The sequence below is a fragment of the Mobula hypostoma genome, chromosome 23 (assembly GCF_963921235.1).
Source record: "Mobula hypostoma chromosome 23, sMobHyp1.1, whole genome shotgun sequence".
Classification (NCBI taxonomy): domain Eukaryota; kingdom Metazoa; phylum Chordata; class Chondrichthyes; order Myliobatiformes; family Myliobatidae; genus Mobula; species Mobula hypostoma.
This window is the reverse complement of record NC_086119.1, coordinates 25,300,949-25,324,339: the sequence shown is the minus strand read 5'-3', so window position 1 is coordinate 25,324,339 and position 23,391 is coordinate 25,300,949. Positions and strand designations below refer to the sequence as shown.

The following is a 23,391-nucleotide window of genomic DNA, read 5'->3' as shown; positions in this document are numbered from 1 at the left end:
GTCGTGCTGCCTTTCTTTTCTTTCTTGGTTTTGTGGCTACCCAGAGGAGAAGAATTTCAGAGTTCTATACTTTGATAATAAATGAACCTTTGAGCCTTTAAACCTTTGATATTAAACCTTATTCCGAAACTGATTCTTATTGTTGAGTAAAGGAAAACTCTAATAATCCAGCAATTGCTCAGAATTGTTCAGAAATCCTAATGGTCCAACATCTGGCTCACTTACTAGTGCAGAATGTGTGTTGAGGGTCCAAAGTGCAGGCGGGGTGTGTGATAAGAGCTGAGCATCCAAATTGTAGTTGGAACCCAGTGGACTGGAGCTGGTGTTGAGTTCGAGAACACCAGGGGATCAGGAGCCAAAGTTGGGTCCAAAGTACGGGTATATCTCATAGCCCCGTTAAACGCACTGGGATCATTGGTAAATTTATCACAGGCTCTCCCTGGGTAATGAATGGATTTCATTTGTACAGACGCCCATCAGTTGATTTTGTCCTTGGTCAGAAAAATTAATGAAAAATCAACCCTACCTCCACAGTATTTTAATAAATGGCAAAAAAAGCACTGGTAAGAAAAAAACAACTATTAAAATTGAAGACAGAGAGCGGAAACAACAGGAATTCTGCAGATGCTGGAAATTCAAGCAACACACATAAAAGTTGCTGGTGAACGCAGCAGGCCAGGCAGCATCTCTAGGAAGAGGTGCAGTCGACGTTTCAGGCCGAGACCCTTCGTCAGGACTAACTGAAGGAAGAGTGAGTAAGGGATTTGAAAGCTGGAGGGGGAGGGGGAGATGCAAAATGATAGGAGAAGACAGGAGGGGGAGGGATGGAGCCGAGAGCTGGACAGGTGATAGGCAAAAGGGATACGAGAGGATCATGGGACAGGAGGTCCGGGAAGAAAGACAAGGAGGGCGGGGTGGACCCAGAGGATGGGCAACGGGTATATTTAGAGGGACAGAGGGAGAAAAAGGAGAGTGAGAGAAAGAATGTGTGTATAAAAATAAGTAACAGATGGGGTACGAGGGGGAGGTGGGGCATTAGCGGAAGTTAGAGAAGTCAATGTTCATGCCATCAGGTTGGAGGCTACCCAGACGGAATATAAGGTGTTATTCCTTCAACCTGAGTGTGGCTTCATCTTTACAGTAGAGGAGGCCGTGGATAGACATGTCAGAATGGGAATGGGATGTGGAATTAAAATGTGTGGCCACTTGGGAGATCCTGCTTTCTCTGGCGGACAGAGCGTAGATGTTCAGCAAAGCAGTCTCCCAGTCTGCGTCAGGTCTGGCCAATATATAAAAGGCCACATCGGGAGCACCGGACGCAGTATATCACCCCAGTCGACTCACAGGTGAAGTGTTGCCTCACCTGGAAGGACTGTTTGGGGCCCTGAATGGTGGTAAGGGAGGAAGAGCGAGCGGAAACCAGTTTTGCCATTTATAGGAAGGAACATACGTTTGTATATTGAACTTCTTCGTTATCATTATCATTATGTTCTGAGTCATATGATGGAAGTGATCATGGTCTTGACCATGATTGCTCTTGGCAATTTTTTTTTACAAAAGTGGTTTGCCATTGTCTTCTTCTAGGCAGTGGCTTTACAAGACGGGTGACCCCAGCCATTATCAATACTGTTTAGAGTACGTCTGCCTGGCATCAGTGGTCACATAACCAAGACTTGTGATATGCACCAGCTGCTCGTACGACCACCCACCACCTGCTCCCATGGCTTCACGTGACCTTGATTTGGGGGGGGGGGGGTGCTAAGCAGGTGCTACACCTTGTCCAAGGGTGACTTGCAGGCTAGCAGAGGAATGGAGCACCTTGCATCTCATTTTGTAGAGTCATATCTCCATCTCACCACCCAATTTATCAAACTTAAGAATTCAAAAAATGATGGGAATTTGTTCTAATGTAGGGATGTCCAAAGCTCAGTGCTTATAAGCCAGCGGTGTCCTGTATACCAGGATGTAAACACAGAAAAGAAGTGAAGAGAAGTGTGTTTCTGTGTTAATGGGAGCAACATCCCATGGTACAGAAAATTTTCTGGTGTGACCCTAACAGAAATCTAAAAGGTGTATATTACTGGAGTTTTACTATGGTAAGAAACTTATATTAAAGTTTTCACTAGAACTTATCCAATATCTGACTACAAGTGTGGGCGTTGGGTCTGCTTGGATGCAGATCAGATTAAGACCATGTCATATCAGCCTGACAACACATGTCAAGATGATTTTCTTAGAAATCTGTCTTCTTCTTCTTGATCAGTATCAGTGCCCTTCAGCCCACAATGTTGTGCTGACCCTCAAACCCTGCCTCCCATATAAGTCCCCACCTTAAATTCCTCCATACACCTGTCCCATAGTGTCTTAAACTTCACTAGTGTATCTGCCTCCACCACCGACCCAGGCAGCGCATTCCACGCACTAACCACATCCTCACACATTCTGGAGCCATGTAGTACTTATACACATGGTCAGGCTCATGTGACCAATTAATGAGAGAGAGAGCGAGAGAGGGAGAGAGAGATTTAATAAAAAATAATACAACTGCAGTGCAAGGAAATATATTTTCCCTCTACTGTTATTATTGATTCACATTAATGCAGACAAATTCAAACCAATTCAATGACAATGAAGTGTGTAAATTCTGTATGTATTCTTTATATGAAGATTGATCTTATCTTCTTCATGGTATGTGGATCATAACGTGTTGAAATCCTACATCCAGACAAACATAGCAACTTATTTTGGATTTTTAAACCAAGCTGGTGTGTTCTTGTTGATTTCATTGTTTTTTTTTGAAAATTTTGAAACTAATGAACTAAAAAAAAACGAGCAACCAAATGAGACTAGTATCCAGGGGGAATTATGATGAGGGGAATGGCATGACCAGCTACCATTGTGGCCCCCCATTGGTCAAAGTCGACCTTGGATGTTGCTTGTTTGCTACCTACTGTACCTTGATGATGTAGTGCTGTCTGTGGCTAACAAGACAAATACGAAAGTGCCGGTCTCGGTTGCAGAGGTCACATCTATGAGTGATCTCAGCTCTGCTGGAGATACAGCATTCCTTTCCATGGGCCCGCTTGTCTTCTGCTGCCTTCAAGAGTTTTTCCTCACCTGACTTAAGGTGCTGTTTCAAGATGCTTCTCCATCTGGTGCACTTGTTTGCAAGTTCCTCCCAGCGCCTTCATGTCCTGCATCCTTGTACTGCCGTTGCAGGCAGACAGCGGTGCTCCTACCTGAAGCCAGCTCACTGTAGAGGATGTCTTTGGAGATGTGGCCATCTTGCATGCAGCAGACATGGTGCAGCTGAGCAGGGTGTACATGCTAGGGAGGCTGACATGAGTCCAGGGATGATGGACTTCAGAAGATTTGTTAGTAGGCAGGAGAAACAAGGGGACAGCTGGTGTACCTGAATGGATCCTTTCAATCTTGGTGACATAAATTCATGCCCCTGTAATTGGAAATATGGAGGAAGGAAGGGGTGACCTGAAATTTTAGGGACAGTTGAAAGAGCAGGAAAGAAGTCAAAGGTCATATTTTTATTTCCAATATGTTCTTAGAGTTATTAACAGTAGAAGGTAAGAGCTGATAGAAGCTGCTGTTGACCAAGAAGCTCTGCATTGAATGGCTGAGCCAGATGTCTGCCAGGTAATCAAGACTGTGCTCTGTGGATAAACAGAAGGAGGGAAGAATATACAGTGTGTGAGCAAAAAAAGGGTTTTACTGAACTGGATCATCAAGAATGAAAAATCTTGTTACAAGAATATTTAGACAAATTGAATACAGAAAGCTATCCAAATGATGTTTGTAAATATATTTCTAAATATGCTTATGGGGTGTTAGCTTTCATAAGTCGAGGGATAGAGTTTAAGAGTCGCGATGTACTGATGCAGCTCTATAAAACTCTGGTTGGGCCACACTTGGAGGACTGTGTCCAGTTCTGGTCACCTCACTATAGGAAGGATGTGGAAGCATTGGAAAGGGTACAGAGGAGATTTACCCGGATGCTGCCTGGTTTAGAGAGTTTGTGTTATGATCAGAGATTAAGGGAGCTAGGGCTTTACTCTTTGGAGAGAAGGAGGATGAGAGGAGACATGATAGAGGTGTACAAGATAATAAGAGGAATAGATAGAGTGGATAGCCAACGCCTCTTCCCCAGGGCACCACTGCTCAATACAAGAGGACATGACTTTAAGGTAAGGGGTAGGAAGTTCAAGGGGGATATTAGAGGAAGGTTTTTTACTCAGAGAGTGGTTGGTGCGTGGAATGCACTGCCTGAGTCGGTGGTGGAGGCAGATACACTAGTGAAGTTGAAGAGACTACTAGACAGGTATATGGAGGAATTTAAGGTGGGGGGTTATATGGGAGGCAGGGTTTGAGGGTCGGCACAACATTGTGGGCCAAAGGACCTGTACTGTGCTGTACTATTCTACATTCTATGTTCTAAATGGGTTGGGGAGATTTCTGTTTCCGGGGGATAAAATATACTGTGGGATTAAAAGGGCCAGAGGAACGCGGGAACAGAAGGAAGCCATTCAACCATTCAATGCCATTTAATAAGGTTATCTTTAACCTGATGACTAACTACACAAATCCCACCTTTCCCCCATAACCCTTGACACTGATAGAAAAATATCAATCAATCAAGCTTAGGTTCAAATATGAGCAGGCATTGATGATGCAGGAAAAGGCACACGGTAGAAGAGACAAGGACATAATGGAGTCAATCTTCACTGATTGAGATAATAGGGATGGAGAAAGTGTGCGAACGGCTGTGAAAATGGGTAGGACAGCTTATAAGAAATAGAAGATTCAAGGAGGACAAGGTCAAAGCACTGAGAAGAGAAGCAATTCGAGAGAATAGAGAATCTGTGACAGTCACAAAGAAATTCATATTTCTTCAAAAGCATGGCTGACTGAATAAACATAAGAGAAACTGCTGAATGCTGAGTCTTGTCAGAGGCAGTGTCAACAGAATACATACAATGTCAAATGCTACAAAAATAGCAAGGACATTACTGGAAAGAAATGATGAAAGCAGGTTTATTTCTTTTTCTAATTGTGAGGGGGTATGATATTTCTTCATTGTTGACCAGAAAATATTATTTACACAGAGTATATGCCTAGAAGTCGTTTATCTGCAAATAGTATTCTGCATGACATACAGAAGATATCTTTTGTTCGTATATTGGATTTACATCCAATCTATGAACAAAAAATGGGTAAGTTAAATGAGTAGGTTTAATTTCCAGTAATACTACTACAGTGGCCACTTAAGCGTAAGAGAGGATAATGGTTATAGATGAAAATTTTAAATGAAGAATGTTTTTTTCTCTCTCCATCACTGAATATTACTGTTTTGGTTTGTTGCCACAGTTATATGCAGAACAGGTTCTGAAATTTAGTCTCATAAAAACCGGTTGGAGTTCTGTTAGAGTCAGTGACCTACAAAATGCAATAATTGTTATGTGATCCAACCAGCCAGTTAATTAGACAAAAACTCAAGCGATAATCCGATTTACGCAAATTCCTTTCAAGTCTTAGTTTAATCGCTTCGGTTTATTGGAACTTGGACATGACTATACTGCGATCAGCAGCATTTTCATTCTCAGCTTGTACATGGTTCATGTGACTGAAAGGGAATGAAACTGATTTCAAGGCTTTCTCTAACTGCCTGGTCATAGGGACACATTCTGGGAATGCAGCTTGGGGCGTTCCGAATTTCAGAGTTCAATTCTGGCGCTGTTCTTTAAGGAGTCTCTGTACGTCTTCCCTGGGGAATGCGTGGGTTTTCCCCTGGTGCTCTGGTTTCCTCTAACAACACACCGGGTAGGTTAATTGGTGATTGTAAGTTGTCCAGTGATTAGGTTGGGGTTAATCGGGGTTGTAGGGTTGCTGGGATGACATGGCTCAAAGGGCCCACTCTGCGCTGTATCACTAATAAGTAAAGTAACCAGCAGAAAAAGGGCGGTAGGTGTCCAACAATCCGCAAGGTAGGGCTTATTACTGCAGTATTGGACAGAGAGGGCTAGGGCATAGAAATGATTTGGATGATATTCCAGTGTCCAGTATCCAGCTGCAGCTTCTGACAATCCGTGTTGAGTTGGATCTGGAACTGGATGAACTCTTGATGGTAACACTCTTGGCAGTGTGGAGGATCAGAGGGATCTTGGGGTCCGAGTCCGTAGGACACTCAAAGCAGCTGCGCATGTTGACCCTATGGTTAAGAAGGCGTACGGTGCATTGGCCTTCGTCAGCTGTGGGATTGAGTTTTGGAGCAGAGAGGTAATGTTGCAGCTATGTAGGACCCACTTGGAGTACTGTGCTCAGTTCTGGTCGCCTCACTACAGGAAGGATGTAGAAACCATAGAAAGGGTGCAGATGAGAATTACAAGGATGTTGCCTGGATTGGGGAGCATGCCTTATGAGAATAGGTTGTGTGAACTCGGCCTTTTCTCCTTGGAGAGACAGAGGATGAGAGGTGACCTGATAGAGGTGTATAAGATGATGAGAGGCATTGATTATGTGGATAGTCAGAGTCTTTTTGCCAGGGCTGAAATGGCTAACATGAGAGGGCACAGTTTTAAGGTGCTTGGAAGCAGGTACAGAAAAGATGTCAGGGGTAAGTTTTTTACGCAGAGAGTGGTGAGTATGTGAAAAGGGTTGCCGGTGATGGTGGTGAAGATGGATACGATAGGGTCTTTCAAGAGACTCCAGGATAGGTACATGGAGCTCAGGAAAATAGAGGGCTATGGGTGACCCTAGTTAATTTCTAAGGTAAAGACATGTTCGGCACAGCTTTGTGGGCCGAAGGGCCTGTATTGTGCTTTAAGTTTTCTATGTTTCTATGTTTCTAACTCCAGATAATTTGGGAGATGATAGATAGGACTTATAGAGAGGTTGATACAGGACACAGGAAACTGGGTGACAGTCAGGAAGGGGAAAGGGGTTAAGGAGCCATTGCAGAGTACACCTGTGGCCATCCCCCTCATAGTCATAGTCATAGTCATAGTCATAGTCATACTTTATTGATCCCGAGGGAAATTGGTTTTCGTTACAGTTGCACCATAAATAATTAAATAGTAGTAAAACCATAAATAATTAAATAGTAATATGTAAATTATGCCAGGAAATAAGTCCAGGACCAGCCTATTGGCTCAGGGTGTCTGACCTGCCAAGGGAGGAGCTGTAAAGTTTGTTGGCCACAGGCAGGAATGACTTCCTATGACGCTCAGTGTTGCATCTCGGTGGAATGAGTCTCTGGCTGAATGTACTCCTGTGCCCAACCAGTACATTAAGTAGTGGATGGGAGACATTGTCCAAGATGGCATGCAACTTGGACAGCATCAACAATAGGTATATCACTTTGGGTACTGTTGGGAATGGGAGTGGGGTTGACCTAACAGAGGAAAATCACAGTGGTTGGATCTCTGGCACTGAGTCAGGCTCTGCAACCTAGAAGGAACGTTGGGGTCGGGGGGAAAGAAGAGGCACTCTGTGGTGTTAGGTGATTTGTTAGTTAGGGGAACAGACAGGAGGTTCTGTGGGTGAGAACGAGATTCCCGGATGGTATGTTGCCTCTTGGGTGCGAGGGTCTGGAATATCTTGGTTCGAGTCCTCAGCATTCTTAAGCAGGAGGGTGAACAGCCAGAAGTAGTCATCAATGTAGGTACCAATGACATATATAGGATGAGGGATGAGTTTCTGTGTAGGGAGTTCAGGGAATTTGGTGCTAAGTTAAACGGTAGAAGCTCCAGGGTTGTGATCTCAGTATTGCTACCTGTGCCATGTGCTAGTGAGGCAAGAAGTAGGAAGATTAAACAGTTTAATATGTGGTTAAGGAATTGGTGTAGGAGAGAGGGCATAAGATTTTTGGATCATTGGGTTCTCTTCTATGGAAGGTGAGATCTGTACAGAAGGGACAGTTTGCACCCAAACTGGAGGAGGACTAATATTCCAGGGGGAAGGTTTGTTAATGCTGCACAGTGGGATTTAAAGAAGAGTTGCAGGGGATGGGAACCAGAGTGCCAGAACAATTAATGGAGAGGTTGTGGAGGAGTAAGGTCTCAGATAAAGTTAGAAACCAAAAGGATGAGCTTAGTACAATTAATGTCCCGAGCTACGTATATTTCAATGCAAGAAGGCGGATGATAGTACTGAAGATGAGGTAGCTGGTTTACAAACAGAGGCTATGTGTAGAGAGGAGGCGCTATTGATAGGGCAAAATTGCAGTCAAAAGGATGCGTTGCAATGTGAAAGGTGGACAAAATCAAAAAGGGTGAATATAGGACTGAAGGTGTTATATTTGAAAGTGCGCAGTATTCAGAATGAGGTATATGAACTTGTAGCACAGTTGCAGATTGGCTTGTATGATGTAGGCATCACTGAATCACAGCTGAAAGAAGATTATAGCTGGGAGCTTAATGTCCAAGGGTACACATTGTATTGAAAGGACAGGCAGGAAGGCAGAGGGGGCAGCGTTGCCCTGTTGGTAAAAAATGAAATCAAATCATTGGAAAGAAGTGAGTTAGGGTCGGATATCATTGTGGATAAAGATAAGGAACTGCAAGGGTAAAAAGAACCTGATGGGAGTTGTATACAGACCCCAAACAGTGGTAGGGTTGTGCTCTACAAATGACAGCTGGAGATAGAAAATGCATGCCAAAAGGTCAATGTTGCAATGGTCAATATGCAGGCAGATTGGGAAATCAGGTTGGCACTGGATTCCAGGAGGGGGAATTACAAGATGGTTGAGTACACTAAAGGATCAACTAATCTGGATTGGGTATTGTACAATGAACTGGAATTGTTTAGAGAGCTTAAGATAAAAGAATCTTTAGGGGAAAGTGATCATAATATAATCACATTTACCCTGAAATTTGAGAAAGAGAGACTGAAGTCAGATGCATCAGTATTACAGTGGAGTAAAGGAAGTTACAGAGGCATGAGAGAGGAGTTGGCGGGAATTGACTGGAAAAGAACACTGGCAGGGATGATGGCAGAGCAGCAATGGCTGGAATTTCTGGAAGCAATTCAGAAGACACAGCATTTATACATACATACCAAAGTGAAAGAAGTTTTCTAAAGGCAAGATGACACAACTGTGGCTAACAAGAGAAGTCAAAACCAACATAAAAGCCAAAGAGAGGGCATATAGAAACATAGAACCATAGAACATTACAGAACAGAAACAGGCCTTTTGGCCCCTTTTGGCTGTGCCGAACCATTTTTCTGCCTAGTCCCACTGACCTGTACCTGGACCATATGCTTCCATACACCTCTCATCCATATACCGGTCCAAGTTTTTCTTAAATGTTAAAAGTGAGCCCGCATTTACCACTTCATCTGGCAGCTCATTCCACACTCCCACCACTCTCTGTGTGAAGAAGCCCCCCCACAATATTCTCTTTAAATTTTCCCCCTTCACCCTTAACCCATATCCTCTGGTTTTTTTCTCCCCTAGCCTCAGTGGAAAAAGCCTGCTTGCATTCACTCTATCTATACCCATCAAAATTTTATATACCTCTATCAAATCTTCCCTCATTCTTCTATGCTCCAGGGAATAAAGTCTTAACCTATTCAACCTTTCTCTGTAACTCAGTTTCTCAAGTCCCGGCAACATCCTTGTAAACCTTCTCTGCACTCTTTCAATCTTATTTATATCCTTCCTGTAATTTGGTGACCAAAACTGAATACAATACTCCAAATTCGGCCTCACCAATGCCTTATACAACCTCACCATAACATTCCAACTCTTATACTCAATACTTTGATTAATAAAGGCCAAAGTACCAAAAGCTCTCTTTACGACCCTATCTACCTGTGACGCCACTTTTAGGGAATTTTGTATCTGTATTCTCAGATCCGTCTATTCTACTGCACTCCTCAGTGCCCTACCATTTACCTTGTATGTTCTACCTTGGTTTGTCCTTCCAAAGTGCAATACCTCAGACTTGTCTGTATTAAATTCCATCTGCCACTTTTCAGCCCATTTTTCCAGCTGGTCCAAATCTCTCTGCAAACTTTGTAAACCTTTGTCACTGTCCACTACACCTCCAATCTTTGTATCATCCGCAAATTTGCTGATCCAACTTAACCACATTATCATCCAGATCATTGATATAGATGACAAATAACAATGGAACCTGCACTGATCCCTGTGGCACACCACTAGTCACAGGCCTCCACTCAGAGAAACAATCCTCTACTACACTCTCTGGCCTCTTCCATTGAGCCAATGTCTAATCCAATTTACCATCTCTCCATATATACCTAGCGACTTAATCTTCCTAACTAACCTCCCATGCAGGACCTTGTCAAAGGCCTTACTGAAGTCCATGTAGACAACATCCACTGCCTACCCTTCATCCACTTTCCTGGTAACCTCCTCGAAAAACTCTAATAGATTTGTTAAACATGACCTACCAGGCACAAAGCCATATTGACTCTCCCTAATAAGTCCCTGTCTATCCAAATACTTGTAGGTCCTATATCTTAGTACTCCTTCAAATAATTTACCTACCACCGATGTCAAACTTACCAGCCTATAATTTCCCAGATTACTTTTAGAGCCTTTTTTAAAGCCTTATTTAATATAATAGAGCAAAAATTACCGAGAAGTTATAGAATTAAGAAACTTTTAAAAACCAACAGAAAGCAACTAAAAAGGTCATTAAGAAGGTAAAGATGGAATACAAAGGTAAGCTAGCCAGTAATGTTAAAGAGAATACCCGAAGTTTCTTCAGATACATAAAGTGTAAAAGAGAGGTGAGAGTGGATATCGGACCGCTGGAAAACAACGCTGGAGAGGTAGTAATGGGGGATGAACTGAATAAATATTTTGTATCGGTCTACACTGCGGAAGACGCTAGCAGTACATGGAAGTTCCAGGTGTCAGGGGTCATGAAGTGTGTGAAGTTACCATAAATAGAGAGAAGGTACTTGGGAAACTGAAAGGTTTGAAGATAGATAAGTCACCGGGACCAGATGGTATACACCCCAAGCTTCTGAAAGAGGTGACCGAAGAGATTGTGGAGGCATTAGTAATGATCTGTCAAGATTACTAGATTCTGGAATGGTTCCAGAAGACTTGAAAATTGCAGATATCACTACACTTTTCTAGAAAGTAGAGAGGCAGAAACTCTAGACCAGATAGTCTGACCTCAGTGGTTGGAAAGATATTGGAGTCGATTATTAAGGATAAGTTCTCAAGTTGCTTGGAGGCACATGATAAAATAGGCCGTAGTCAGCATGATTTCCTCAAGGGAAATTCTTGCCTGACATATCTGTTGGAATTTTTTGAGGAAATAACAAACAGGATAAACAAAGGAGAATCAGTTGATGTTGTGAACTTGGATTTTCAGAAGGCCTTTGACAAGGTGTCACACATGAGGCTGCTTAACAAGCTACGAGCCCATGGTATTACAGGAAAGATTCTAGCATGGATAAAGCAATGGCTGATTGGCAGGAGACAAAGAGTAGGAATAAAGGGGAGTGGTGAATCTGTGGAATTCTTTGCCACAGGCAGCTGTGGCGACCAAGTCTTTATGTATATTTAAGGCAGAAGTTGATAGATTCTCGAATGGTCAGGGCATGAAGGGATACCTGGAGAAGGCAGGAGATAGAGAAGATAGGGACAAAGAGGAAAATTGGATCAGCCATGATGAAATAGTGGAGCAGACTCATTGGGCCAAATAGCCTAACTTTGCTCCAGTATCTTATGGTCTTGTATTGAACTTCTAACTCATCTGGCTTCCAGTCCATTCAGCTCAATTGGCCAACTATTGACTGTAAAATCAGGAGAAAATTAACTGTGCAGAATTAATTAGTCACTATGCCCGTGACTAGAAGTGTTGGGACAGCTACTTTATATTAATGATCTGGATGATGGAACTCCAGCAAATACAAAGCCAAAACTTCGCTTTGTGGCCAAGTTTGCAAATGATAGAAACGTAGGTGGAGTGGCAGGTAGTGGTGAGGAAGCAAACAATCTGCTGATGTGACTTGAACAGATCAGGAGATTGGGCAAACAAGTGGCAGATGGAACACGATGTAGGGAAATGTACGGCCATGCACTTTTATAGAAAGAATAAAGACATAGACTAGTTTCTAAATAGGGACTGAAATCTGAAATCTGAAATGCAGAGGGACTTGGGAGTCCTGCTGCAGGATTCTCTAAAGGTTAACTTGCAGGCTGAGTCAATAGTAATGAAGATAAATACAAACGGACTAGAATATTAAAGGAAGGATGTAATGCTGAGGTTTCATAAGCAATGGTCAAATCACGTTTGGAGTATTGTAGACAGTTTTGTGCCCATATCTAAGAAAGGATGTTCTGGCATTGGAGATGATCCAGACGAGGTTCATGAGAATGATCCTGGGAATGAAAGGGTTAACGAGGAGACTATGATAGCTCTGGGCTTGTATTCGCTGGAATTTAGAAAACTGAGGTGGAATCTCATTGAAACCTATTGAGTATTGAAAGGTCTAGATAGAGTGGATGTTGAAAGGATGTTTCTAATTGTGATAGAGTCTAGGACCAAATGGCACAGCCTCAGAATACAAGAGCATCCCTTTAGAACAAAGATGAGGAGGAATATCTTTTGGTCAGAGGGTGGTGAATTTGTGGAATTCATTGCTACAGAAGCTATAGCAGTCAATTCATTGGTTATATTTAAAACAGAAGTTGTTTGGTTCTTGATTAGTAAGGGCATCAAAGGTTACGGGGAGAAGGCAGGAGGATGGGGTTGACAGGGAAGATAAATCAGCAATGATTGAATGGTGGAGCAGACTTGATTAGCCGATGGCCTAATTCTGTTCGTGTGTCTTGTAGATTTATGTAACAAAACGAAATCAATTAGACACAAGAAATTCTGCAGATGCAGGAATTCTTGATCAACACATACAAGATGATGAAAGAACTCAGCAGGTCAGGCAGAATCTATGGAATAAACAGTTTACTTTTCCGAGCGAGACCCTTTGACCCACAGAGTTCCTCCAGCACTTTGTGCTTGTTCTCAAAATCGATTATTAGTGTGTTGAGGTGTTAATTACATTAACATCCAGTGGTCTGGGAAACCTGTCAATCCAGCACCACAATGTCCAGAGATGAACAGTTTTAGTGTCTTTTCAGATAAGGCAGAACTTTACAGGTCATCGGGAATTTTGTCTTCAAAATTTGTGTTTCCTTTATTTTCCAAAGCAGTGTTTAACGTGGCTTCTTGCCTTTAAATGGCTGCTCAGCTTCAGGAAATCGAAATCCACCCATGTGATAATATGAACTGATACGATTAAAGCAGAACTCAGGGTATACTGATGGAGTGCACAAATTTTTTTTTAAAGTTACATTCTATTAGTGTAGCTAGTGGTAAAAACACATGCTTGAAGAACTAATTTGTTGATGTGATTAGCATCTCTGGCTCTAAGCCTTATGTACATTTTGACGATCAGGTTAGCTGGGAAATTTCCACAGGTACACAGTCTGCAGTTTGGTTTGAAAGGTTTACAGAACACACAGGATTAGTTAATATATCAAGATTTCTTTGCCTCCCCCCTCCCGCCCTCCAACTGTGACAGTTGCTCATAGGTTAACAAAATAAAAAGGGAGACAAAGTCCAAGTTGCAGAAATGAAAAACTCTGAGAATAGAAGCTTCAATTAGACATCAGATTCCTCTCGGGAAGTGTTTTTAAAACTGGAGAAATACCTTTGAGAAGCAATCAGCATTCAGAAAGGTAAATCTTTTTTTGTTATTTTGTTCACTTGAGTACAGATTGTTTGAACATTTCATAAGGGAAAAGGCTAACAGAAAACAGTCTGCCTTCCAATATTCTGGGCTCTGATTAGGGAAATGTTTTTTACCATTGTGTTTCCAGTTACTTTGTGCTATTGTCTTTAAATGAGTAAAGAATGCTTTTGTGTATTGTGACTTGGAATTTTTGTGTTACTCCACTGAGGATCATTGTAACTCGAGAAAAATAGTGTAAATGTGTAAGAACAGTAATTCATGCCACCCTCCCTCAAGACTGTTAGTTCTTTTAATATCACCAGCTGAATGCCTGCAAGAAAATCAATCTCAGGATAGTATATAGTGATAAGTACATACTTTTGTGATGATATTGGGTTTGATTACAATGAAGTTCTAAACTCAAACGAAGACGTTAAGCTCTATCAGATATAAATAGCCATGAGTAGTCCCAATAAAAGATTATGCTGTAACTACCTACTTTTCAAAAATTAGTTCACTTCTCTGCTTATTCTCCATGGTGAGGTTAGCTGCGAATACCCATTATTTGAACAATGTTCCTCCCCTCCCTATGAAGGAGGAGACACTTCCAGCTAAAAAAAAGTTTAAACACAGTTCATTTATTTTTAGTGAAGCAGGTTTAAATCCAGACAAAACTCTAACAATGCATTTAAAACTCAAAGAGGATTTTTTATCTTGAACAGCATTTCCAAATTACAATTAAAACATAAAGGTTTATCAAACCATAGGTACAATTGCTATAAGCTAAAATAACATACCAATGATGCAGACAAATGAATTATTCAACACAGAAACCGAAGGCAGAGGAATAGATTCATCACTCCATCTTCCTATCATTTTTCTTGCTGTTGTTTATCCGTTCTAATAAGCCTAAGCTGCTCTCTACATTTATACTGTTTTTCTGCCAGTTGTTTGACTTCACATGTAAATGATATTTTTTCAAATATCCTTTTTACACAGTCTAAAAGCTTCTTAGCGACCAGTTCCCAGATTCCCACAATTAATGCTGTGAAGCTGACTCCTTGAGCATACAAACTTTCCAGTAACAGATCAGTCATTTGACCTGCTAAGTGACATTGTATTATCAATCTGGTCTGGAAGTTTCCTTGAACTAAATAACTTACCTGGTTTGAAACATGCCCAATTCAATAACCCATTATCTTACACTGCAACTCTTGAGAAGTCAGTTCAGTTGCTGTGAATCAACATCTTGTGTTCTATAGAGTGTAACTGTTTGCAAAGCTGTCCTTTTGACTTCAAACTGATCATTAAGTTTATTTTGAACTTCTGAACTTTGAGTTGAGTCCCTCCATTCCCTTCATATTAATCTATCTATCTAAAAGTCTCTTGAACTTTACCAAACTGCCTGCCCCAATAACCAATTACTACTTGTTCCATAAAAAAATTGCCCCTCACATCACCTTTAAGCAACCCCCTTATAACTTCAAAGCATATCCTCTAGTGTTTGATATTTCTACCTTAGGGAAGGAAATATCTAAATTATCAATGCTTCTCATAATTAAAAAAAACTTGTACCAGTTCTTCCCTCAGGCTCCAACACTGTAGGGAGAACAACCCAAATCATATCATAGGTCCAACTGTAAGTTTCAGTGCTGTCTGTGTGGAGTTTGCATGTTCTGCCAGTGATCACCGCCTCCCCAGCCCTTTACCTTTCCTATCCACCTGGCTTTACCTTTCACTTTCCAGCTATCCTCCTGTGCCTCACTCTGAAGTCTTCTCCCTTCCTTTCCAGTCCTGCGGCCCGAAACATTGTCTGTTTATCATTTCCATGGTTGCTGCCTGATCCACTGAGTTCTTCCAGCATTTTGTGCATGTTGATTTGGATTTCCAGCGTTTTCAGAATTTCTGGTGTTTACGAATAGATTTTGACAGCCTGCTCCGATTCTCTCCCCCACTCCAAAGATGTATTACCTGTTAAGTGAATCGGCTCCTGTAAATTTCCCTGGTCGTAGTGTTGTTGATAAGGGAAATGGAAGTTGTTGTTAATGGGCATGCATTAGGGTTAGAGTAAGAGAGAACTGGGTACAGAGACAAGTAGGATTACTCTAAAAGCTGGCATAATCTCAATGGGCCAAATGGACTCCTTCTACATTATAATGACATATGAGATAGGAAATAATGAAGAATAACAGACAGTACAACAGAACTGTAACTTCTGCATCAGTTAGAGTCATAGGGTCATAGAAAAGCATAGCACAGAAATAAGCCCTTTGGCCTGTCCCGTCTGTGGCAAACCATTTCAACTGCCTACTCTGATTGACCTGCACTGGGACCATAGCTCCCCATACCCCTACTGTTCATGTACCTATCCAAACTTCTCTTAAATGCTGAAATCAAGCTCGCATGCACCACTTGTGCTGACAGCTCATTCCGTACTCTCACGACTTTTTGAGTGAAGAAGTTTCTCCTTATATTCCCTTTAAACCTTTCAGTTTTCACCCTTAACTCATAACCTCTAGTTGTAGTTCTACCCAACCTCAGTGGAAAAAGCCTACTTGCATTTACCCTATCTATACCCCTCATAATTTTGTACATCTCTATCAAATTCCCTCTCAGTCTTCTGTGTTCCAAGGAATAACCTAATCTTTTCAATCTTTCCATATAACGCAGGTCCTCCGGACCTGGCAACATCTTTGTAAATTTTCTCTCTACTCTTTCAACCTTATTTACATCTTTCCTGTAGTTAGGTCACCAAAACTGCGCATGATACTCCAAATTAGGCCCCACCAATGTCTTACACAACTTCAACATAACATCCCATTTCCTGTCTTCAATAAATGGCCAACGTGAAGTTCATGGCATGCAGTGTTCAAACCAATAAAATTCTTGGAAGGTGGAAGAAGGAATCTTTATGAGACCTATGGATGGGGTCAAAGGCTGGAAGTGTACATTCTGAACTATGATAAGGAATCATCAGTACTGATGTGTAACTTTATAAGCAATGGTTCCTGAATGAAATCTCTTAATCTTCATACATGGATTTTTTTTTCAGTATAATACTTTTACATGAATTCTTACACCTAAAATGTTATGTATTTCAAATACTGGGAATCGTGAAGAGACCTCTTGGTGTTTGCAAAATTCTATTCCGAAGCCTGGAATGGGTGTGGAAGTATTTTAAAACTGTTTTGGTTTGCTGCGGACAGTGTTTATACATTTCGATTTGAGAACAATATTTGTGGTGCATTAAATGTGTTCTTCAATGGGAACTTAACCAAGTGAGTATTCATATCTGGAAATCAATTCAGGAGGGTAGTCTTAAGGAAGAATAAAATGAATACATTTGGGCCACTGAAAATCAGTACCAAATATGATTATTGTATCAAAGATACCAAGTTTGTCATTTACTTGTAGCTCTGATTTAATTTCAAGTGTATTTGAATTTTGAGTATAGGTGAATTGCAAAATTTCGTTCAAATGTGGAATTGTTGAAATAAAACTTAACTATACAAAAAGCTACTAAATAAATGTGTCTTTATACCTTGAAGATTTTGAATCTGCTTTCATTGGTTACTCATGTTTTAAGACATCAGTTCCCTATAGAATCATAGTCAAAGAAAAGCACAGTGCAGCAATAGGCCCTTCAGCCCATCTAGTCTGTGCCAAACCATTTCAACTGCCTATTTCCATCAACCTGCCCCGGGACCAGAGCCCTCCATACACCTACCATCCAAGTACCTATCCAAACTTCCCTTAAACATTGAAATTGAGGTTGCATGCATCATTTATGCTGGCACTTTGTTTCACAATCTCATAACCCTCTGAGTCAAAAAGTTTCCCCTCATGCTCCCCTTAAATTTTTCACCTTTCACGCTTAAACCATGTCCCCAGTTGTAATCCCATATAACCTCGGTGGAAAACGCCTGCTTGCATTTACCCTATCTATACCCCTCATAATTTTGTATAACTCTATCAAATCTTCATTCTATCTTCTACATTACAAGGAATAAAACCTTAACCTGTTCAATCATTCCTCACAACTCAGCTCCTCCAGCAACATCCTTGTAAATTTCCTCTATACTTTTTCAACCTTATTTACATCTTTCCTGTAAGTAGGTGACCAAAACTGTACACAATACACCAAATTAGGCCTCACTAAAGTCATATACAATTTCAACATAACATCCCATCTCCTGTACTCCATACTTTGATTTATGAAGTCCAATGAGCCATAAGCTTTCTTTACGACCCTATCTACCTATGACGGCACTTTCAACGAACTATGGACATGTATTCCCAGATCCCTTGTTCTATCACACTCCTCTGTACCCTGCCGTTCACTGTGTAAGACTTATCCTGGTTGGTCGTACTGACGTGCAAAATCTCACACTGGTCTGCATTAGATCCCATCTGCCATTTTTCAGCCTATTTTTTTCAGCTGGTCCAAATCCCTCTGCAAGCCATGATAGCCTTACTCCTGTCCACTACACCGCCAGTCTTGGTGTCATCTTCAAATTTGCTGATCCAGTTGACCACATTGTCATCCAGATCATTGATATAGAAACAACAAAGGACCCAGCGCCGATTCCTGTGGCATTCCACTAGTCACAGGCCTCCAGTCAGAGAGGCAACCAACTACTACCACTCTCTGGCTTCTCTCACAAACCTAATGTCCAATCTAATTTACTACTTTCTCTTGAACGCCGAGCGACTGAACCTTCTTGCCCAATCTCCCATGTGGGACCTTGTCAAATGCCTTGCTTCCATGGAGACAACATCCACTACCTTGCCTTCACCATCTTTCCTGGTAACTTCCTCAAAAACTCTAAAAAAATTGGTTAGACACATCCTACCATGCACAAAGCAATGTTGACTATCCTTAATCAGTCCACGTCTATTCAATTACTCATATATCTGGTCCCTTAGAGGACCTTCCAATAACTTACTCATTACTGATGTCAGGCTCACCGACCTGTAATATCTTGGCTTATTCTTAGAGCCTTTCCTAAACAGCGGAACAACATTAGCTATCATCCTATCCTCTGGTTCCTCACCTGCCCCTAAGGATGATTTAAACATCTGTGCTAGGGCCCCAGAAATTTCTGTAGTTCCCTCCTGCAGGATCCAAGGGAATGACTTGCCAGGCCCTGGGGATTTATCCACCCTGATTTACCACCAGACAACAAACACCTCCTCCTCTGTTATCTGTATAGGGTCCATGATGTTGATGCCATTTTGCCTTACTTCTATAGACTCTATGTCCGTCTCCTGAGTAAATACAGATGCAAAAAATTCATTTAAGTTCTCATGCATCTGTTTTGGCTCCACGCATGGATTACCATTCTGATCTTCCAGAGGACCAATTTTGAGCCCTGCCATCCTTTTGTTCTTAACATACTGTTTCTGTAGAATCCCTCAGGAGTCTCCCTCGCCTTGTCTGCTAAGGCAACTTCATGCCTTCTTTTAGCCCTCCTGATTTCATTCTTAAGTGTTCTCTTGCATTTCTTATACTCCAAATATATTTTTTTCTCTCTTTGGTGTTGTGTGTTGTCAGAACAACACAAGGAAAACATTTGCCTTTTTAAAGTAAGTAACTTAACAGAAGAGGTTTCCCAAGTATTATTGCCAACTCTATCTGATGGTGATCAAAGCCACTTAAGAATTGGATTTAATACTCTTCTGTTTCTGCCATTTTATATGAGTGAACAATGACCCAAAAACCAAAAAGCTACAAGTATAAAAAAACTAGATTTAAGAATAGAAAACCTTGAAAATATTCAGCAGGTTCAAAAAAGTATCTGTTGAGAGGGGAGAAGAGTTAATGTTTCAGGACAATGACCTTTCATCAGATAAATAACCGCAGTTTAATTAGCGACCAGTTACATCTGAAGGAAGTCAAACACAAGCTTACTAGCAAACTTCCAGAAATCCAGTACGGATATACTACAATAAACAGAAAAAAAAATCATTCACTTTCATAAGTTGCTACTATTCTGCAAGAATTTAAATGTGGAAATCCTAACGCAGGATTTGTTATAGAATTTTGGTTTTACCCACTGAGCTAACTTGTTCGCTAAATGATGTACAACTTCTAAGATCTAGTTCAAAGCATCACAAATCAGGAGTGGATTTCCTTTTGATTCATTGAAGTAGCTGGAAAACCAAACATTTTCCATCTTGCGCATGTGATCCACTTGGACAGAATTCCCTTTTCATGTTCCATGCAGGTCTTGCAGTTTGCCTCTTCATGGATATAAAGATTTTTCTAAAGATTATCTATATCTGCCATGTGCATATTAGGTTTTGTAACTTCAAAACTTTAAATTAATTCAAATGAAAATGCAAAGAGTCCAAAAATACAGGCGTAGTTTTAGTTTACTTTAAGTGAGGCATGCATGTATCAAATGGCAGCACGATGATGTATGCATTTAACGTATTTTTACATATAACCCATAATGAATTATTTAAACAAACAAGAATGCTTAATCAATCATGTATAACCAAGCTTACTCAATATTATTGAAATGTTAACAACACAACAGTATACATCGAAAGGTAAAATAAAATAAAATGCATAATTTTACTTCAAATCAAATCAGCGGGAATTGTGTTGGAAGCAGCCCGCAAGTGTTGCTATGCTTTCATTGCCATTGACATGCTCACAACTTACAAATGGCTAACCCTAACCCACATGTCTTCGGAATATTGGAGGAAACTGAAGCACCCGGACAACACCGATGTGGTCATAGGGAGAACGTACAAACTCCTTACAGACAGCTGTGGGAATTGAGCAGCAATCGGTGATTGCTGGTGATGTAAAATGATGTGCTAACTGCTACGATATCACACCTTCTCCTACGCTACCATGGGAACAGAATTTTCTGCCTCATCGTAATCGAAGAATACACAAATTCCAAGTCGTGACCCCATCTAGTACAAGGAACAGCACATCACCCCACATGCACATCCCCTTACTTCCAACACACAGACACCTTTACATTTTGAGGGCTGTGCACACTTTGTCATATAAAAAATAATTCTAGGAAAACGATTGACATTTCTATTGTGTCTTACACTGAGCATTTCACAACCAGTGAGGTGTTTTCAAAGTGCAGATAGCACTTTTATGGAGGAGTGAAACAGCTGATTGATGCCCAGCAGGAGCCCACAAACAACAAAGTGAGAGAAAATATGTAGTCTATATTGTGATGATCATTGTAGAACAAATATTGGTCAGGGCACTGTAGGTAAAGCCCCTTAACTTTTTCAGAAGTGTGTCATGGGATCAAAGTGCATCATTCTCTATTTGAGAAATACAGCTAGAGGGAGAGGGAGAGATAATGTGTTTGTGTGTGTGTGTGTGTGTGTGTGTGTGTGTGTGTGTGTGTATGTGTGTATCTGTATGTGTGTGTCACTCTGTCCGTCCCCCATCATACAGGACATGTCCTGTTCTCATTGCTACCACCAGGATGGACATACAGGAGCCTAATGGAACAATCTCAGCGATTCAGGAACAATTTCTTCCCCTTTGCCATCTGATTTCTGAATGGACATTGAATCCATAAACACTACCTCACTACTTCCTTTTATTTTTATTTTTTTGCAGAGATCCGTTTTCACTTTGACACGAAAGAGTCTTCTTCTGTTGATCAGTGTCAAAACCACTGTGATTCAATGTTGTAAAACAATAAAACATGAAGACTTCTGATTTCACAACATTGAATCACAGTGGATTTAATTCGGCTGTTTTGACACTGATCAACAGACAAAGACTCTTCTGTGCCGAAGTGAAAACAGATCTCTACAAAAATTTTAAAAATATGTATATACTTACTGTAATTCAAGCTGTTTTTCTATTATTATGTATTGCATTGTATTGCTGCTGCAAAGACAACAAGTTGCACAACATATGTCAGTGATATTAAACCTGATTCTGATTCTGAGTATCTATGTGGTTGGAAATAACAATGGATAGGTTTTCTAGTGGTGATAACAGCCATTCTGTCACATCTCAATATTATTAATCATAAATCATAGAGCAGTTTTTGTACCTATACAGGTGGTTAAGTGCAGACATAGAAAAGTGCTTCTCATTTGCTCTGCATTGCATCAATATTTGTGGTGAAGCACACAAATTTGGGTCCCTTCTGTATATTTTTCTCTGGTTCTTGTTTTGCACAGTCTTTTCCTTTCCATTCTTGAATAATTTAAGTATAATTTATGTTGTATATGCTGTACGAAGCTACATGCCAGTGATGCTGCATCAACTTTGTCATTACATCCATTTATTTGTGCACTTAGTAGTAAACTTGGTGACTTGATTTTCTTTCTATTCATTTATTACACACAAAATCACGAACATTTGGAACATCAGACACGGAAGTCTGCTCTGTGTGCTAAGGCAAGGATTCTTTATCTGTTGGGTTAAAAATGTATAGCACTGCTTGTCATTCTCACAGGTCTCAGGTCTCTGTAGAGCAGGAGCTCCCGTCCTGGGGTCTATGGACCCCTCGGTTAATGGTACTGGTCCATGGCATAAAAAAGTGTTGGGAACCCCTGCTCTAAAGGATATTATGCTAAAAAGTCTTTAATCACCATAGGCATCCATGCAACAGGCCAGCAGTGTATAGTCAGCCTGGATGTCCCTCATGCTTCCCATAATTGATCATATTAGCCTTGAATGTACTTAGAGTGGGTATCCACAACCCTTTAGAGTAGAAAATTCCAAGGATTTGCACTCCTCTATAGGTGAGAGAATTCCTTCATATCATAGTCCTAAATGTATTGAGATAATGCCCCCTACTTGAAGCCAAGGGAAATAGCCATTCAACATCCTAAAGATGAGTTTTATTTGTCACATGTGCAGTACATCGAAACATACACTGAAATGTGTCATTTGTATCAAATCAATTCAGCGATGATCGTGCTGGGCGGCCTGTAAGTGTCAACATACGATGCCCACAATTCACCACCCCTAACCTGTATGTCTTTGCAATGTGGGAGGAATCCGAATCACCTGGAGGAGACCCACACGATCATGGCAAGAACGTACAAACTCCTTACAGATAGCGGAGGGAATTGAAAGCCAATCTTACAGCTGGGGCTGTAGCAGCATTATGCTAACCGCTATGCTTCTGTGCATCCTTTAATAGGTTCCTTTTTCTTCTATGCTCCTTAAGACTGAGACACTCTCTCTCCACTCAATCCTGTCTCATAGAACAAAGCCTCTCAACCCAAGAAACAAATTAACAAGCCGATGTTACACGGGCCCTAAGGAACACATAGTTATAATTTGACATCTTCCACCTCATAGTGTTTGCCCCTGCTCTACGTGCTTGAGGTTTGCCATTGGTTTCTGGATGAGAGTATTGGCTTTCTGGTTGTACTTCCTTCATCACTGAGTTCAGTGGAACTTTCAAATGTCAGTGTAATGATTGAAGAGCACTGATCACTTGAGCCTGACAGTGAAAATCAGGGCCATGTTTTCAGTGAATTTTGTAATGAGATCCCTATTTGTAAAGTAAACCAGGTGAAGATGACAAATGCTATCTCTCATGTCTATCAGCCCAGAAAGAAAATTTCAATCCTACATCGTCACTGACAGCAGAACCACTTTCCATTACGCTGGACAACAAAGATTTTGTTTCTTGAATACTTTTGGGT

At 41.0% G+C, this 23,391-nt stretch overlaps 1 protein-coding gene across 2 annotated transcripts in view; it reads left to right on the top strand.

Annotated features, from left to right (window-relative positions):
- Window positions 1–13,597: 13,597 nt before the first annotated feature.
- The window catches only part of zgc:174895 (uncharacterized protein LOC100126024 homolog), a 32,488-nt gene continuing 22,694 nt past the window's right edge, over window positions 13,598–23,391 (top strand). Inside the window, exon 1 of one of the 2 annotated variants that reach the window (XM_063031079.1) lies at window positions 13,598–13,735. The gene's annotated coding sequence lies outside the window, so the exon portion shown is untranslated. The remainder of the gene's footprint in view (window positions 13,736–23,391) is intronic. The other variant, XM_063031080.1, reaches the window with a different exon arrangement.